Source organism: Ochotona curzoniae, unplaced genomic scaffold, assembly GCF_017591425.1.
Source record: "Ochotona curzoniae isolate NIBS_2020 unplaced genomic scaffold, NIBS_Ocur_1.0 contig_4514, whole genome shotgun sequence".
NCBI lineage: Eukaryota > Metazoa > Chordata > Mammalia > Lagomorpha > Ochotonidae > Ochotona > Ochotona curzoniae.
The window spans coordinates 8,484,147-8,504,547 of NW_024466312.1; the positions used below are offsets into that span (position 1 = coordinate 8,484,147).

General features: G+C 38.8%; 1 long non-coding RNA gene across 2 annotated transcripts in view; it reads left to right on the forward strand.

Moving 5' to 3' along the window:
* The window catches only part of LOC121160616, a 66,094-nt gene that overhangs the window by 18,681 nt on the left and 27,012 nt on the right, over window positions 1–20,401 (forward strand). Inside the window, exon 3 of one of the 2 annotated variants that reach the window (XR_005884561.1) lies at window positions 16,664–16,738. This is a non-coding gene — a long non-coding RNA (uncharacterized LOC121160616). Of the gene's footprint in view, window positions 1–16,663; window positions 16,838–20,401 lie in introns of those variants that run through there. The other variant, XR_005884560.1, reaches the window with a different exon arrangement.

A 20,401-nucleotide genomic window follows, 5' to 3' on the forward strand; every position in this document is an offset into this window, starting at 1 on the left:
CATCTTGACCAAAAATTCACCAAAGTAACTGAGAGTGAAAAGACTTTCTAGGGCCTATGGGGTCTATTTAAGCTATCTGGTTCTTCTTGTCAGCCTCTCACAGCTTCACCCACAAAGGAGTCTGAGTCTCAACTGATCACAGTAGCTCATGGTTAAAGAGAATACAGGCCCTGAAACTAATATTTTATTATTTCTGATATTAATGTATTCCATACTATTTGTAATGTATTCTGATAATAATGTATTTTATAACAAGTGGTTGTGATGTCTGCCAATAGGAAAGCAATTAGAAATGCTGGGAGTAGATCAATTGCTAGGATCAGAACCTACTTGCTTTGCTTTGGGTAGGAAATGAGGAAGTACGCTCCTTCTAGGTGACAGGTGCTTCTGTAAGGGATACTAATACCATGCAGGCAGTTATTGTTCTCCATTATTATAACATCAGTACATCAGCTTGCTCCACACAGAGCTCATTGTCTTTAACCAGTATTTTACATCATGTACCTCTTATGCATTCTGCTTCATCAACAGTTAATTGCATTTTAAGACGTTCCAGTCATTGGGAATAGCCAAAGTGTGTCCCCCCATTAGTGTCTGAAAGCAATCTTGTGTTATTAGGTAAAAATCACTGTGCCTCCAGGATGTGGTTAAGAATGCACATTGTCTAACGTATCAGTCACTCAATACAAGGTTAATTAACCCCATAATGTTAGAAACTGTTGTTGATGTTTTGTTATGGCTTTTAATTGATCGGAATGATATTCTGCCAGCTATGTCTTCAGACCAGAGTTGGTCTCCCCAAGAAACTGTTGAATTCAGCTGGGCAATAAGATACTGGACTCTATGCATGGCACATGCTTGCAATGAAAGAAACAAGACTGGATTTGAACTGTAATACTGCAATAAGGTGGAGCAATCCACCACGGGGGGAGGAAAAGAGAGGGAATGGGGGAACATCAGAGCCTATGAAACGTTGTTATAAAATGAAATGCAATAAAAAATATATATTTTTAAAAACTCACTGTGCCTGAGGACTTGAGATTGGTTAATCCCAAGGCCTGCCTTCCATCAGTGTTCTAAGGCATAACAGGTTCCTAGAACAGGGTTGTGCATCTATAATCATTTTCTATAAGGCCCATATCAGACTCCATGAAATAAATGCTATCTTTGCATATAGCTATTTTTCTTTCAGTCTTTCCTTACTACATTTCTTTGTTTGAGAATTACAGACTAGGGTTGAATCCTTCTAGAAGGATTGCCTTTTTTTTTTCCAAATTCACTTTTTATTAGAAAGGTAAAATGACAGAGAAAGATGGAGCAGGGGCTGGGTAGAGAGAGAGGGAGATCTTTCATTCACTTGCTCACTCACCAAGTGCCCCCAGCAACCAGGCTGGGTCAGACTAAAGCCAGCAGCCGGAACTTCCATCTGAATCTCCTACATGAGTGACAGAAATGTGAGCCCGCAGACCATGATCTGCTGTCTCCCAGATGTGTTAGAAGGAAACACATAGCAGCCAAGACCCCAGCCAGGCACGCTGTTATGGAAAGAGGATATCCCAAATGCTACCTTAACCTGCTGTTCCACAGTGTCCCAGATATACAGAGAGGAGGCAAGACAGAGAAAAAGATCTTCCTTCCGCTGGTGGCCGCAACAGAACTGAGCTCATCTGAAGCCATGAGTCAGGAGATTCTTCATGCAGGTGCAGGGTCCCAAGGCTTTGGGCCATCTTCGAATGCTTTCCCAGGCCATAAGGGAGCTAGACAGGAAACTGGACCACCAGTTTTAGAATTGGTACCCATATGGGGTTGCAGCGCAGTTGCTAGGCTACTATGCTGGGCCCATTTCAGCAGTTCTTCCTTAAAGATACATTTCAGTATGAAGAGTACGTGGTATGCCAACAGTTCACAGCAATGATGGAAGTACATGGTGGTTCATCTCATTCTACTACAGATGCAGCATTGTGTAATGCAAAGCAAACCAAATGAAGAAGCAAATTAGGGATTCTTGATCTGTGTCTAGGCCCTCATCACTCTTCATCTAATACAAACAATACTCTGGTGATTAAGGGGCAAATGGGATTTTCTTTAAGTGCAGAATGTTTTATAAACTTGTAGTCTCAGATACACTCAAATTATTGCTGTCAATCCTTTTACAATACCAGAATCTATGGTTTCTGGTACAAAAATGTATTTACAGTGTTTATGATCAACTCCGTTAACATCTGATTTTTTAAAAAGCAACATTTTTACGTTAATGAGCTCTTTAATTTTTCTTTTCATTTGTAATGATAAGTAAAAATTGCTGGACAAATGGCGTGTGAGCCTTTTTGTCCCACTAAAATGGTTTGTAAGAGAGAGATACTGCAGTGCCAGGGGATTAGAAGGTCAATTTCCCACTCTCAACTTAAAATTACAGTTATTCTTTTATAAAGTATAGAGAAAAAGTATCTATGAGACATTCTATATTTTTTACTAGGTATCATAAACCTTTGAGAGCTAGAATGCATCCTAAGACATTTTATTAAACAACAACTGTAGAGAAAGACAAGTCTAAGGTCCATTAGAGCTATGAGAAATTAAATTCCAAGTTCAAGTCCCACTGACAGAGAAATTAAACTCCAAGTTCAAGTCCTACTGACATCTTCATCATGGCAGAATGGAGACCAGAGTTCTCCTGTCTCCTAGATAACATATTTCTCATTGCAGTTGATAACTCAATGCACAAAGCAATTTAGTGCTTCATGCAGCAGTATGTTTCCTCAAAAACAGTGAAAATCACATGACACACAAAAAAGAAACCTCTTTTCTGGCAAAGAAAATCATTCATTGCAGCTATAATGCAGGTTAATTTTACATTTTTAAACATTGGGGCTACAGAACCATACAGAATATAAGAAAATCTCATTTCAACTGATGTTTCTTTTAAAAGCCAGCCTTGCTTATTGAAAGCAAATTCTGGGAATGGGTTGAAAACCAAGCTTATTTATATAATAGACACTTATCCAAGGAAAAGGGTTGCAGAGAAATTAGCATGTCCTGAATGATGTTATTCCTGAAATGTCAATCAGTCATTACAGTATTTGCTTCTCTGGTTATATTCTCAAAATGGATTATTGTCCCTGAATTTTTCATAACAATTTAGTGGTTCAAAATATTGACAGTTATATATGACGGCAGCTTTTTGAAAAATTCTCTAGCTTACTATATTACATAAGTAGAATACAATTACATCTCTTTAGCCAATGTCAGAATCATTCTCCGTGAAGATAATGTTGAATCCATCTGCCAAGAGAAGGTCAAAACATACACAGCAAATAAATCATGACAAACATGGAATTGGCTAAAGGTTAAGGATCTAAAGGACAAACACATATTTGAAAGCACAAATCACCCCTTCATAGAGTAATAATTTAAACAACTTCTCCTCTAGACTGCCCAACAACTGGGTTAGGTAGTTAACATCTATTTCCAGAAATACTGAAATATGGAAAGGAGCAACAACAGAGTTAGAGTTTCCTCTGTTGAAATAAGGAAGGCTGTTAGAAACACTGAGCTCCAGCACACATTTCACTATTGTACACATCACCACGGGACTGATTGCTAACCTGCTTCTTTACACTAGCCAAAATCAATAAGTAGGTGATTTGATTCCGGAAATGTTATTCCAGTGATACATTAGGAATTGTTAGATGACTTGGTTATAACCTTGCTGTTAACATGCAAGATAATGAATCCAGAGCAGTAGATTGAGATCAATCTAACTGGAAGCAAAACCAGAGTTTCAAAGGCTCAGTGAGCTGTTGCATTGCCTGTTCCTGACAACCTCCCTTCAGAAGGTCTCAAAAGCCTGCAATCACTGGCCAGGCAGAACTCACAACTGGGGTAAATAAGCTCTGTTTGCATGCTCTCAGACAAAGAAGAGACCCGAGAATGCCTATTCAGAGGGAGGTATTGTATGAGCACAGTGGAGCTGTGGCTCAATCAAGAAAGACAAAAGCTTCCCATTGCAATCCTTCCCTCCTTTCAACAGAATTAATAATGACAGAACCCATGGCTCCTGAAAGAAAATTCTATGAAAATAAAAAAGTTAACACAATGGGCGGACAAAAAGAACTTTGTTTATCACTGCTCTTGATCTATAACTACTGTATGCCTAATTACACACAACCTGAGTGGATAGTTTAATGTGTTGATGCACCTTTCAGAATTAACCTTCAAAGACACTTTGTGCTCATTGACACAAAACACCCAGAACTTGTCATTGCTCTGCAGATGAAATGTACTCAGCATGCATTTGCTGATCTGTTAACTGTAAGCTTGTTTAAGACAGAAGCTGTCTTGCTGTTTCAGTCCATTGCCAACACAGTGTCAGGTACATAGGAGGTGTTTCATCAATATTTATTGGAAGAATAAATGAAGAGATGCATTGTCCCACTACCCCTGAGGGCTTTCCTTAGGTCCACTCAATTCCTGTTTTTCAAAGTCTGTGGAATAAAATTAATATATGTTCATCACCACAGTCTCTCCTGATCCCCCCAAAGTTTCTTTCTCTGCCATAGATACCATGTCTGCATCACAGGTAGGTGAAGACTCTCACTCCTAGAGTGAGCTTAATTTTTTTCTGCTTTTTATTTCTGAAAAGATAATGCAAGCTAACACAAGCTAATATTAAACAACTGAAAGACAGAGATGAATAATATAAGGAATGTTATTTTTCTGCACATCCTCAACATAATCTTTAAAACTATCTTTCTGTGCACAAAGCGAATAGACAGAGATCCTATTTTGGCACATTGAAGCTCTAGCTTCCTTATGAAAGAGAGTCCTTTTTGGTGGAGGGCATGGAAATGTTAGATTCTCCTTTCAAGTACTTACAGTCCAGCCTAGGGGTGAGTGCTCAGCCTAGGGCTGAGTGCTCAGCCTAGCAGTTATGATGCTTCTTAGGACATGCACAACCCATTCTGGAATTCCTGGGTTTGAGGCCTTGCTTCACTCCTGATTCCAGCCTCTTGTTCATGGACAGCAGATAATTGCTAAAGTACCCTAATCCCCATCTGGGAGACGTGGATTGCATTCTCATTCGAGGTTTCGGCCTAGCACAGTCTCAGATGTTGCACACGTTAGAAGAGTAAGCAAACAGATGGATTATGTCCCTCTCGCTCTCTCTCCCCTCATCTTGCTTTTCAAATAAACAGAAACAATTAAAATTTTAGATCTCCACCCAGAAAAAAAATGTATAGCTAGTACTCTTTTGGACAGTCACATGCTCCCATTGGTTATCAGAGAACCCACAAGTCAGATAAGGCACATAGGTTGCTGAAGGACCTCACCCTCCTGGAGTGCGTAGCCCCTCTGCCAGTCACACTGGCTAGCCAAACTCTGCATGAGCAGAGCACCTGCGGATGGGACTGCCGGATCAGTATGGTCTTTTCAGCAGCCCTTTCAAACCAAAGTGGCAGATGTGGCTTCTTTCCTCACTCAATGTGTTCTCTCACCAAGTGTACTGCATACTCCCCAGTGCCTCTTGGGTATAGCAAGTGTCTTTAAGACAAAGAAACAGCAGCATCTCTTTCCTCAAGTGTGTCTGGTGCCCTTGACTGTTGCCTTTGGATCTTTGAACTGCCATACGCACATCTAAGTAAAATTACCTTAACAGATTTCAATAATTTGATATAACATCTGAGCAGGACTGAGCTTTTCCTTCTGGGTTGTTTACTACTGGCAGTGATTCAGAGTTACTGCCAAAGACCTCCTGATCTCTATGTAACAGAATAATTTTTCTCCCTGGAGCTGTGTTTATGGACCCAAGCATACAGTTTAATAATAGGTACTGAGGAGCCAGCAGAGTGGCATAGCAAACTAAGTTATCATTTGCAATACGAGCATCATAGATTAGAGCACCGGTTTGAGTTCTAGCTGCTTTGCTTCCAATCCAGCTCCATGCTAATGCATCTGAAAATATAGCAGAAGGTGCTCCAACTACTCTTGAGAGACCAGCCCCAACTGTTAAACACCATTTGGGGAATGAACCAGTGGGTGGAATACATTTCACCAACTTAACTTAATCTTAAAAAAAGACTGCTCCATTAAACCTTGTTTTTTTCTTGACATTTTGATCTCTTTGATTCAAAAGTTTAAAGTCAACACTCACTAAAGTTTGAACGGGAGGAATTATGTGGTACATTTACATGTGCATACTATCATTTTTAATGAACTTGGGCTGTGACTTTTACAGGTTAGTATAATGCTGAGCACACTGACTGCTAACTGGGTGCTCATACTTGATCATATTCTTTCCAAGTCAGCAATGCGTTCTTCTTTAGATGTTAAGTTGTGACAGACACAGTGTCTGGAGATGATAAATTGTGTGCATCTGTCTCTAGAATATCACCATTTCAAGGTCTGCTAACAATACAAGCCACGTAAGACAGGGTAGGGTGGAGTTGGGAAGAAGCTGCACATTATCCTAATAGATTAAGAAAATATAATCCCATTCGGATCCTTTCCTGGGCCTCTATCCAAACCATGAGCTAGCTTTGGTAATCATTAAAATGTACAGGAAAAGGGTGGTCTTTTTTCATAATCATATTATTTTTCTAAAGGGCACTGCAGTCATTTCTTTATGAGTATAATTTAATCAGAAAAACAATTGCTCCACGGGAAGATTATTCTGTTTAAAAAAGAAGAAGAAGCTTACCATTGTTTTAAGCTATTATAACAAACTCCTCATTTCACGTTGTCTTTCTTTTTTAAATTCTGCAATAATATATAATGCTTGTCTATATTCAACGGTATATTTAGATATTTCAACACATATACACAGCATTGTTAGAAATTTTTAGAAATTGTGGATCCAGCCAAGCATGGGATTAGTTCTTTTTTTCATTCATAACTCATTGTGAGTTATGAACTTGTCAGTACTCACAAGAATGATAATTGACTAGTATATGTTGAACATTATGAGACAAAACAGGCAAAGAAATGTAAATCCAGACTTTCATGAAGCTTATCAGTTAGTTTGATAGCCAAGATGCAGAAATAAGAGTAAAATAACAAAAGAAAAAAAACCTATATTTAGCTTTTTCTGTATGAAGAAAGTGGTTTTGGCTGTGCACCTTATTGCTCAAACACACCATTTCCAGGACTTTCTGCGTCCTAGAAATAGCTTTCATTTCTGCTAGTTCACTCTCCAGCTGGCTGCAATGGCTGAGCTGAGCTGAGCTAAAGCTAGAAGCCAGGAGCATCCTCTGGGCATTCCACATTGGTTCAGAGGCCTAAGGACTTGAGCTATCCTCCACTGCTTTCCAGATCATAAGCAGAAAGCTGAATCAGAAGTGAGGCAACCTAGAATAGAACTAGCACCCGTATGGGAAGATACTGGTGGTACCACCTGGATGACTAGCTTGCTGAACCACTATCTTGAGTCTGTTTCTTGTTTCAATTCTCACACATAAGAGAAGACACATAGCATTTGACTATCTGTGTCTGCCTTATTCCACTTGCCACAATGATTTGTAACTCCATCAATTTTTCTGCAAATGTCGGTTATTCATGCTTTTTCTGGCTAAATATTATGCATTTTGTGTTAATACTATACATCTTTTTCTTTGTCTATTTCATTCATCTCAAATAAACATGGAGGCTAATTGCATATCTTGACTATTGTGAGTGGTGCTGAAATGAACATATTAATATTACTATCTCTTTCAGTGCTGGTTTCATTTCCTTCAGATACGTATGTAGAAGAGAAATACTGAACCATGTGGAAGATTTGGCTTTAGTTTTGTGTCTTTATACTGTTTTTCATCCACAATGTCTAAAGGTTCTCTCTTCTCCACATCAGCTCTAGTATTTGTTCTCTGTTGTCTCTTTTGAAATAACCACATTAGCTGGTATGGAATGATCTCTAACTGTGGCTTTGATTTCTCTGTCCCTGATGTCTAGTCACACTGAGTATTTCTTCATGTGTTTATTAGGCATTTGCATTTCTTCTTTGGAGCAATGTCTTCAAATGTCTGACCATTTCTTGACTGAATTCTACTTTTGCTGTTGCATTTTTTTTTCATTCCTCATGTATTCTGCATATTAATCCTCTGTTGGATGAATATTCTGCCATTCTGTTAGCTGTCTCTTCACTTTGGTGACTGTTTGCTTTGTTTTCCAGGCATATATTAGACAAATCATATGTTCATGTTTTCTTGGTTTTCTTTGATGTCAAGGCCTTATAAAAAAATGGAATCATTGCTTATGCCAGTGTTTTGAAGTGCTTATTCTATTATTTCTTCCAACATTCTCACAGTTGCAAGCTTTAGGTACCCATTTTTTAAAATCCACTTTGAGTTGATTGCTGCGTGCAGTAGGCAGTACAATGTGAATATTCAGTTTTCTCAGCACCACGCTGTCTTTTCTGTAGGTGTACTTTAGACTCCTTTGTCAAAGGTAAGTTGACTGTAGATGTGTAAATTTATTTCTGCAGTTTATATTCTGTTCCATTGGTCCGTGTATCTGTTTTATTGCCAGTGTCATGCAGTCTGGGTTGCTACAGCACTGTAAGATATCTTCAAATCTCATGTAATGTTTCTTCTCTGTTCATGATCATAAATAATTTGTATTTCTCTTAGTCCACATCTTTGGTAAATTTGTTCCAAGACAGTTTTGTTGCTGTTGTGAATATAACTGCTCTTACAATTCCTTTCTTGGAAAGTTCATTATTGGTCCATAAAAATGCTATTTGATTTTTATATGCCGATTTCGTGCATTACAACTTTGCTGAACTCATTGATCATACACAAGTCTGGCAGAGTTTTTCAAGTTCTCTAAATACAGAATTATGTCATCTGTATGCAGATATAATTTGACTTTTTCTTTTCTATTTGTATGGATTTCATTTCTTTCTCTCATCTAACTGTTCTACTTAAAACTTCCAGGACCCTATTCCGTAAATGTGCTCAGAATATATATATAATTTATTATATATGTTTATATAATACATAATGTAATATGCATTGCATAACATATATATATACTTGTTTGGCTCCATGTTTTAGGGAAATGCTGTCTGCTTTTCCCCATCCAATATAATATAAGCTGTCGGTTTGTCATGTATAGACTGAATTGTTTTGATGTGTATTCATAAAATACTTACATTGTTTAAGATTTTATTTATGAAAAGGTATAAATTTCATTATCTTCTTCAATTACAGAAATGATCATATGAGTTTTATCGTTCACTGTGGTTGATATGATGTATTATATTTGTTAATTTGTATATGTTAAAATCCCTACATCCTTGGTCATATTGGCCTCTTGATGAGTTTGGAAGAATTCCCCCTTTTTCAGTGTTTTTGGAATTGCATAAAGAGAAATAGTACTAGTTATTTCTTAAATGTGGTAGAATTCATCATGAACATCCCTGCTACTGAGCCTTTTCTTGTTTGGATATTTTTAAGTATTGTGAATATCTCCTAGGTCAATTTGTTCTAAAGTATGATTCAACTCCTGATTCTTTGTTGATCTTATTTTCTTGATGACTTACCCATTAATAAAGTAAAATGTGAAGCCCCCATTATTATTACAGTGGAGCTTACATCTCCCCCTTAGATCTGATAAAAGGTAGATCATAAAAATTGCTCTCATTTTAAGAGCATTCACATTATTATAATCATTTCTTCTTCTTGGATTGCTCCTTTGATCATTTTGTAGCAAACACCTATGTTTTAAAGATTTTTTTTTTCATGTATTTATTAGCCATTTGAATTTGTTCCTTTGTAAAGTGTCTGTCCATTTCCTGTGTCCATTTCTTGACTGGTTTCTTTGTTTTGATGTTATTGTTGTTCTGGAGCTCTCTGTATATTCTGGAAATTAGCCCTTTGTCTTCTGTGTGGTATGCAAAAATCTTCTCCCATTCTGCTGGTTTCTTATTTATTTTGCCAATTGTTTGCTTTGCTGTGCAGAAACTTCTTAATGTAGTACCATTTGTTTCTTTTGGTCTTGACTTCTTTTGCTTTTGATGTTTTTCTAGGAAGTTTTGCCCACACCTATGTCTTGCAGACTTTTTCTACCAAACGTTTGATGGTCTCTGGGTGTAGGTTTAGAGGTTTAATCCATTTAGATTTGATCTTTGTTTATGGTGAAAGTTGTGGATCTTGCTTCTTATTTGTACATACTATTAACCAGTTGTCCCAACAGCATCAATTGAAGAGAGCTTCCTTTTCTCCCGGATTGTGTTCTGTTTTCTTGTAAAAGATTAGGTGGTTGTGCATGTGTGGGCTGCCTTCTGGATTTTCCATATTACTCCACTGATCTGCCTCCCTGTTTCTGTACCAGTACCAGGGTGCTTTGATCACCACTGCTATATAACATGTCTGGAGAGCTGGGATTGTGATTCCTCCTGCTACTTTCTTATTCTTCAGGATAGTTCTGGATATTTGTGTGTGTGTATATTTCCAGATTAACCTTTGCATCATTTTTCCAATTCTGTGAAGCATATTCTTGGTATTTTAATTGGAATTGGTGTTGACTGTATATATTGCTTTTGGTAATATGGCCATTTTTGATGATGCTTACTCTGCCCATCCAGGGACAAGGTATTTTTCTCCATTTTTGAAATCTTTTTCTATTTCTTGTTTTAATGCTTTGTAGTTTTCTTCATATAGGCTTTCCACATCCTTTATTAGGTTTATTCCTAGGCATTTCATTTTCTGTTCTGTTATTTTGAAGGGCACCATGCTAGTTCATTCTTCTTCAGCCTTGGGGTTGTTTGCACCCACTATGGCTGTTGATTTATTTTCATTTATCTTCTATTCTGCCACTTAGCTGAAATCTCATGTTAGTTGTAGCAGACTCCTTACTGAGTCTCCTGGTTCTTTGTATAGGATCATGTCATCTGTAAGCATAGATAATTTGATTTTCTCCTATCCCATTTGAATTCCTACTCCACTGCTGGTGTGAAGGCAGGCTAGTGCAGCCACTATGGAAGTCAGTATAGAGAACACTTCAGTTATTAAAAATTCACCTACCATATGACCCAGCAATACCAATTCTAGGAATATATCCAAAAGACTTGTTATATGACAAAGCAATATGCATCCCAATATTTATTGCAGCACAATCAATAATCGCAAGAACTTGGAAACAACCTAAATACCCATCAACAGAGGACTGGATAAAGAAACTGTGGTACATCTACACTATAGAATACTACTTGGCAATTAAAAGAAAATGAAATGTATTACTTTGTGGCCAAAAGGGCCAAACTAGAGACAATAATTTTAAGGGAAATGAGTCAAGCCCAAAAGGTCAGATATCATATGTACGCTATAATATAATATAGTTAATTAATTATAAACAAACCTGTGGATTGTTTATAACCACCTGTGATTGTCAGTGTCCACATGTAACTGTGATTGGTACGGCCCATAAACAACGCAGGCCTAATCCTCACTGTACCTACGTTAGGGCCCCAGGATACAAGAATTAACCTACAACAAAAATTTATTCTCCTACACAGCTGGGAGATACTCCCTTGGGAGCATGATGGACTTGGGAAAATCCACCATGGACACACATTATGATTCCAGAGAGAACAGAAAGGAGAGGAGTGACTTTGGGAGGGATTGGGGAGAGCCCACCATCAACTAAATTGTATCAAAAATAATAAAATTTTTTAAATGATTTTTTCTTGAAGACTATTATGTATTTGAAAGCCTGATTAATGGTGTCATCAACAAAAGTAGGCAGAGAGAAACATTACATTTTCTAGTTTACTGTCCAAATGCCTGCAATAGCTGGAACTAAGCACTGCTGAAGTCGGGCCTTAGGAACTCACACTGGGTCCCCTACACAGGTGGCAGAGGCCAAAGTAACTGAGCCTCCACGTGATGTCCCCAAGGTTTATATTAGCAGTCAGCTATAATCAGAAGCACAGTTGCAACTCAAAACCAGACACTCCCAAAAGATGTCTTAACTCTCCTGATATCATTTGAACAACTGATGTTTGCCTTTGATGCCTGTTCACATGGAATGATTTTTTTTTTCATTTTTTTATCTTTAAATCAGTGCTTGTGTCTTTACTGATGAACTGCTTCTTTCAGGCAGGATCATTTCAAGTCTTGCTTTACTACCCAGCAGTCTGTGTATTTTAATTGGGATATTTAATCCATTTATATTCAGGGATTCTAGTAAAAAATGGCTTGCTCCTTTCATTTTGTTTGTTTAAAATTTTTTCTGCTTTGAATACCATTTGTTTTTTCTTTTAATATTTTCATGGAGGTATTGTTCTTTGTTCTTGTATGGAAGACATCCTTGTATATCCTTAATAAGGCTGGTCTGGTGGTGATGAATCACTGTAAGGATTTTTTTTTTTTCTTACCCTGGGAAGCCTTTATTTTACCTTTGAAAATGAAAAATTTGGGGCCCGGCACAATAGCTTAGTGGCTAAAGTCCTCACCTTGCATGTGCCAGAATCCTATATGAGCTTAGGGTTGTATCCCAGCTGCTCCACTTCCCATCCAGCTCCTACTGTGGCCTGAGAAAACAGTAAAGAATGGCCTAAAGCCTTGGGACCCTGTATCCATGTGAGAGACCTGGAAGGAGCTCTTGGCTCCTGGCTTCTGTGTTTGGATGGGCTCAGTTCTGACCATATGGCCACTTGGGAAGTGAACCAGTGGGTGGAAGATCTTCCTCTCTGCTCCTTCTTTCTCTAATTCTGAGTTCCCAATGAAAAAATGAATCTTGAAAAGAAAGGAAAAGAAAAGAAAAGGAAAATTCAGGCTGGGTGTGATAGCCTAGTGGTTAAATCCTCACCTTATATGCGTTTGGATCCATATGGCTGCCGTTCCATGTTCCAGCTGCTCCACTTCCCATCCAGCTCCCTGTTTGTGACCTGGGAAAGCAGCAGAGGACAGCCCAAAGCCTTGGGACCCTGCACCTGTGTGGAAGACCTGGAAAAAGCTCCTGGTTCCTGGCTTCAGATAGGCTCAGCTCCAGACCTTGGGGCCACTTGAGGAGTGAACTGGCAGACGAAGAATCTTTCTGTCTCTCCTTCTCTCTACCAATCGGTGTTTCCAAGAAAAATAAGTAAATCTTATTTTAAAAAAGAAACGATTAAGAAGATAAAGTATTCTTCACTGGTGGCTCTTTTATTCCATTGCATATCTTCCTGGTTTGCAGTATGCTTTTGAAAAAATCTCCTGTTAATCTTATCGGAGGGATGTCCCTGAAGGCTATGTTAGGGTTTTGCTCTAGTAATTCTAGAATTCTCTCTTTGTGTTATAATTTTGAGAGCTTCACCATAATGTGTTGTGGTGGGAATTTTGTCCCATAATCTCCATTTGGGAATCTTTGAATCTCCTGATTTGGGCAGCTTGAGGCTATCATTTTGTTATATTTTCATTGCTCTTGCTCTCTTCTTCATCAGTAGTTTCTGTTATTAGCTCATTAAATGCTGTTCCAATGATCTTGGTGACCATCTTCATTCTTGATCATTTTATTTCTGTTTTTTTGCTCTGTGTATTTTAATAGCTCTGTCTTTGGGTTCAGATATTCTCTTTTCCATTTGATAAAGTCTGTTGAGTTTTCAACTGTATGTGATGTTTGACATAGAATTGACTCTATAAAACTTGCTAGGTTTTTTTTCTTTTCAACATCTGTATTTTCTTCTAAATTTCTCACACACAATTTGACCTCCTAGTTTTAATTGTCTAACTTTGCTCTCTTGTATCTATTTAAGTATTTTAATGATCATTTTTGGAATTCTTTATCAAAGAGGTAGCAGTCACTCTTTCCGTAGTAGATCGTAATGGTGTCTGTTCCTATCACATTAGGCTGTTTAAACACATTAGTAGCTGCACATATTCAGTACACATATTAAGATGTTGCATAAAATGTCTGTAGCCAGTAGTGCAGCATGAGAATTCATGTTCTAGCTCCACTTCCATTACTGGCTTCCTGCTAATATGCACTCTGGGTGATAGTAAATGGTATCTTAAGTAATTTTCCCCTGCTATTTATGTGGAAAACCCAGAGTAAGTTCCCAGTACTGAATCTGACCTGGCCAACACTGGCAATTTTGGGCATTTGGCAAGTGAACAAGATGGGAGATATCTGTTTGTCTCCCACTTTCTCTCTTGCTCCTTGCAACTTAGCCTCCCTTCATGTGTGCATGTATGTGCCTTACAAATAAGGTGAATAAATTTTTAGCGTATTAAATGTGTGATTCATTTTCCCAAATAAATGGTTAATTTTAAATGTAGTTTAAAGTAGCTCATATTACTTTTTTAAATAAGAAAAAAGGTTTATTCTGTTTAAATGCGTTTTTAGTAGTTAAATCTGAAGTATTTTTCTTCTCCAGACTGGAGGATATTTCCAGACAGGAAAAGATTCTAGATATATTTTGCTAAATATACTATATCTTATATATATCTCATATATATGTTATATATATATCTTATACTATATAGTAGAAACAGTGTTAGCAATGTTATTTTAACTAATCCTCACAGTAACACATGAATTGAATAATATCGAACCTATTTTGATGACAAAAATGAGGTTTTCGAGATTAGGAAATATGTCGGAAGTCACACAGTTAATCTGAATGTTAGGGTCATTGGAATGCAAGCAAGGTAGCAGGCTGTGCTAGGACACAGAAAGTCCTGGAAATGGTGTGTTCGTTGAGAGTCTGAGCAATAGCTGCACAGCCAAAGCCACTTTCTTCATACAGAAAAAGCTAAAATACAGGGTTTTTTGGTTGTTGTTATTTTACTCTTACTTCTGCATCTTGGCTATCAAACTATCTGACAAGCTTCATGAAAGTATGAATTCGCATTTCTTTGTTTTCTCCCATAACATTCAACCTATACTAGCCACATATCTTTCTGGTCAGTAGCAGTAGCTGAAATTCAACTTACAATGAGTTATGAACAAAAAAGAAGTAATCCCAAGCTTGACTGCATCCACACTTTCTAACAATGTCAACTTTCCCACTATTGCTAGGACAGATATTTTCAGTATAATGTATATGATATAGCCAGTGGCAGTAGCTTTAGCATAGTAACCCATTAGCATGCACTTTTAGCAAAATAACCCCTAAGCAAGTCCTCTTAGCATAGGAAATTCACTCAGAAGATTTTTTTTCCCCAATAGCTCAGGCCAGCAGGTCACAAGAAGCACTGATCGTTTCGACTTGAATGATTGCACCTATTCTTGAACCTTCTAGTGTGCCCAGTAAGAGTTCTACTCCTTGATACGAGGGTATCAATTTGGAGTCACACCAGTCAAGTGCCGTAAATAAGGAACAATTCTCAAAAGAGAGAAGTATGGATATTTTAAAAAATAAATCCACTGCTGTATGCATTGAACTTTAAAGCTCATAAGACTTGCTAGGGATTATTCTGACATGTTAATATGTCATTGAACATGACTTATTCAATACGCAGACAAAATACCTGCAGTCCAAAGAGGAGCATTTTCCCCTATGGCCATACAACTTAATAGAGTCAGAGCTGCACATTGTATCGTGTCGAGTTACCTTCAATTTTATTGGATTGGAAAGGAGGACATCCACATAAAAAAGATAATCACGGTCTTTACATGTCAATAATATCAGCTACTTCAGGGAGTTTCTTTTCTGTACTTCTGCAAAATGAAAGAACTTTCAATAGAAAGAGAATTGCTCAATAAAGAATGGCTAAGATGTTTTTAAAAGATTTTTCTCAAATCAGCTTCAATCTGATATAGGATAGCTGTAATAAAATGAATGTGATAACAAATGTTGAAAAGATAGAGAAATTGGAAATTCCATGTGCTGCTGATAGCAATTTTTTAAATGGCTCAACTGCCTATGCACAAATGTTTTATGCCAGGATTATTTATGATAAGCCAAAAATGTAAATCGCTTAAGTGTGTATCAGTTACTGCATGAATCATCAAAATGTTATACAGCTACACAAAGCAATATTATTGAACTATAAAAAGAAGTGGAGTGCTAGTACATATTACAATGTGGGAAAACACTGCAAACATGATATTGTGTGAAATAATGCATATAAGAGATTACGTACTTGTGATTCTGTTTGTGTCAAATGTCTAGAGTGATGACATCACTAGGGACAAGAAATGCATTCATGATTGGAGATTGGCAAAGAAAGGGAGATAGGAAGTGGGAGCTGCTGGGATTCATTTTGGAATGATGGAAATGATCTGAACAGGATCGTGGTAATGTTTGCATGATTTTATGAACATAGTAAAAACCACCGCAATATACGCTGCTATATATGGCTAGACAAAATTTCATTTGAAACATTAGCATGTTCTAAGTCTTAAGGTATTTGCTGAAGGTGCAGACAGGAACAGAACAGTTATGGCTACATTCCTCATGAGCTCACAACACTAAAGGGAAGATATGTTCACAAAGAGTAAGTCACATTATTCATGAGTCAAAGTTTCCCTCAGAAACAGACATGCTATCTTCATTATTTCATTTTCATCTTCAAGATATAAAAGAACAGAATGAGGGATGTTTTAATGAATGGGTTGACTGCTACCATTTAAAATGCCGTCTCTTGTCCTGGGACAGGCGGATATGTCACGCATTTTGCATGTTAAACTTGTCCTGCTGAAGAACTGGCTCCCTTCTTTCTCACTGCTCGTATTACCTACACAGGCTGTACGCAACATACACTGACCTGGGAAGAGTCTCAAGGAAGAAGAAACACATAGGCAGTTGCAATGGAAAATGGTATGTCTAAAAACCACATACTGTGGCTGCAAATGAACTCAACCATAAAAAAGAATGAAATTCTGTTTCACAACAAAATAGATGTGCTTAGAGAAATAACCTAAGCCCCAAAAGACAAGTATCCTACGTTTTCTCTGATTTGTGATAACCACTACGCAGAATACAACAAAGTGTAATGTGTGTGTGAAACTGTTATTTTGAGATTTGATTATTGTTTGTAACGTTAGCTTGTGACTATAAAGTCAATTAAAAATATGTCGCATTGGTCATTCAATAGCATGTAATTTAACATCATGTTACTGTTGATTTTCTATTTTTTCTTCCTGTTGTCTATTTTGTTTCATGGCCTTTCATTTAAAGGGATGTATAGCAACTGCTTAATAGAGACTATCATACCCAGATGTGAAGATACAATGCAATATTCATCTATACTTCCAAATCAAAGATGGACTCCCAATTAAGCTCTTAAATATGTTTGACAATAAGATGCTGGACTCTCTGCCATTGTCCAAAATAACAATTTTGGGATACACCTAGATTGCTGAAGGATGAACTTATGACTGTTTATGAAGCTCTATACTATTGTAATTGTATGGGGGAAATCAGTGTGAATGAGAGTGTGGATTTAGGGAAGGGGAGAGGGAAATCCCAGACCCCATGGAATTGCCTCATCAAATAATAAATAAAGTTTTTAAAAAGTGTCATTTCGAAAGTGAAAAAAAAATAGGAAGGAAGAGGAAAGAAAAATGAAAGTGAAGTTGGGAGGGAAAGGTGAGAAGTATCATTATGTTCTTAAACTATGTACACAAAATACATGAAATTTGTTCCTTCATATGTAAGAGAAATCAGCCATAAAAATTTACTCATTTATAATTACTTACAATCATTAGCTCAGCCAACAGAAAGCAGTTATTTGTGCCAAGAACTGCCATACAAACAGTAAGAGTTTAGAAAAATTGCATATATATCTGATATATTATTATATAATACCAAATATAAAATATATGTATGAGTATATATATTATATTTTAAATTGAATCTAATATATAGAGTAAAAATTTGAATCTGATATATCTGAGATATAGATATATATAGTATATCAATACTCAGCAGGGGGTGATGTTTATTAAAATATTTTATTCATTAACTCCAAATCATTAACTCCAAAAGTAAACAAAATAAGCATTGTCCTATTAGTATCCATGACCGGACCTTAACCTACTAGGAGCAGAAATTTATCTTTGTATCTATACTATCAAGCTTTCATGAAGATGAGTATGTGTCATCCTCAAACTTCCTTGATATAATAAAGCCACCACTTTTGAGATTGCCTTGCACATTCCTGACATATCTTTCAAAGATTCAGTTAGAACCAAGACATGACCATATTTTCTTAAAAGTCTAATGAATAAAAGAAAAAAGTGCTTTTGACCTTTGAAAATGACAGTGTTAACAGATAATGCCAGGGTTCCCTGTGTTCTGTCTCAAAATGATGGGGAGCAAGGGTGAGTTAGAAGTTGTGGATTTGTCAAAGAGAGCTAATAAACATAACATCAAAATAGGCCTCCGTGGATATAGCATTAATTCATTTGTACTATTTTGATGCTATGTAAAATTAGAGTGGCCATGGGGCTGGGTGGTGGGAGCTTCCAGTATCATGGCAGCTGCTGGGGGTACTGAACCAGGCTGGACTCAATGCTTGGAGCTCTTGTCATGGCTACCGCTGCCATGTGGTGAGTGAGTCCTCGGCTTTGGACAGCCAGCATACCAAGTGGGACCAGGCTCGACTCACTGGCTGTCCTACAGCAAGCTCTAGGGACTCAGGTGTAAGTAACTGCTTCCTAGGGATATCCATGTAAAAAGCCACTGTGTGTGTAGGTGAGGAATGAATCCTGTATGACTCGCAGCAAAGGGGTCATTGTACTTGCAGGTAAACAAGAATACCGAGACCTGGTGGTTTGGATGGGAGAGTCCAGAAGATCTGTATAGGTCAGACTTATTCACCAGCCCACAGGGGAGTCTTGAGATGGCCTGTTAGCACAGAACGTCTCAGACTGCCACACACCAGCCCACATGAAAGCTATGGCTGGGGGCAGAGCTAGATCCTAGTACCTAACTGAGAGTTGGAACAGGAAACAGGTCACATTAGGCAGGGTCATGACACTAACCAGCACCCAAGAGAACCAGGTCTAGGGGTAGATTCTGTGGGGAATAAGTGGCTCCAACTCTGTAGAAATATAAACCCCTCTGGTTAGCTCAAAAGTTGGGGTGGTGACGGACCGAGCTAGGTGTGACCATGAAAACTGCCACACTCATGGGTACAGGGACTAAGAATAGTCTGGGCAGGTCCAGGATGCAGCACCCAATTGTGCATCCTAAATTAGGGTGTGGGGTGGGCCAGGCCACAACATCCTACAGCTCATACAAAGGCCAAGATGGAGGAGCAGGCTATGCCAGGTAAGGCTGGTACCTGCTGGAGCATGTGAGATTTGGGTCAAAGAGTGGGCCAAGTGGAAGAACCTAGGAAACACCTGTGGGGTCATAGCTCCCACTGGTGAGCACATGGTCCAGGCCTGGGTGTTGGGCAGACTGGGCAGGGTAAGTGCAACTGTTGGCTAATGTGTGAGGTGGTTTTGGAGGGGGTGGCCCAGGCAGGGCTGAGCAAACCTTAGCTCATCAGCAAGAGCATAAACCAGGCTGGGGCATAGGCCATGCTAGGCTGGCTGTCACACCTCTCAGTTTGCATGAGCCAGGGACAGGAGCACGCTAAGCAGGACCAGGTTCCAGCACCTGCCAGTGAGTGGTGGTACTAGAAGCAGGCCCGGTCAGGCCAGGCTACAGCATCCAAAGGCAAAGGTCATGATAGGTGAGGGACTATGTCAAGCTGGTCAGAGCAACCAGTGGTATGTGCAAGAGCTATAGCTGGGAACAGACCTGGTTGGGGAGCTAAGGGGACACCCTGGCTTGATTATGGTTCCCACTGGTATGTTAGGGGGCTAGAATGGGAGCCACATTCTGGTCCTGATATGGCTGCAGTCTCCCTTGGCGTAAGTGTGAACTGGGGCTTGGTGAGCCAGACTGGGCTATACTCTAGCACACACTGGTGCTTGTGAGAACAAAGATAGTTGTAGGACAAGCTAGGCTAGGTTTTTGCCCCTACAGAGCCAGGACTGAGCTGTGTCTGCATGTGGACCAGGCTAGACTGGGCTGTAACACCCAACAACAATAACCAGAGTGGGTTGAAGGCCGGTCATGAAAGGCCATTGTTCGTGCTAGGTCAGGAGGTGAACTGAGTAAGGCTGGCCCACAGACCCACCAGTGTGTGCAAGATCTGGCACTGGGAGAGGGTCCAATGTAGGAGCTTGGGAAAACTTCTCTGTCAGGACACAGTCCATATAGGTGAATGTAAGAACCATGATAGGGAGCAGCCCAGAGGAGGCCAGGGAATGGTACCCAGCAGCATACATTTGGTGCAGGTCAGGGGCAAACCAGGCAGGGCCAGTTCACATCACCTCCTGGTGAATCCAAACACCAGAATGGAGTGTGGGTCCAGGTTCAGTTGCAAAACACACACTAGTACACATGAAGGCTAGGACTGGTTGCCAGCTGGGCTGGTCTAGGCTGAAGACCCCACCAGCATGAGTTGGAATTGGGGGTGGACTG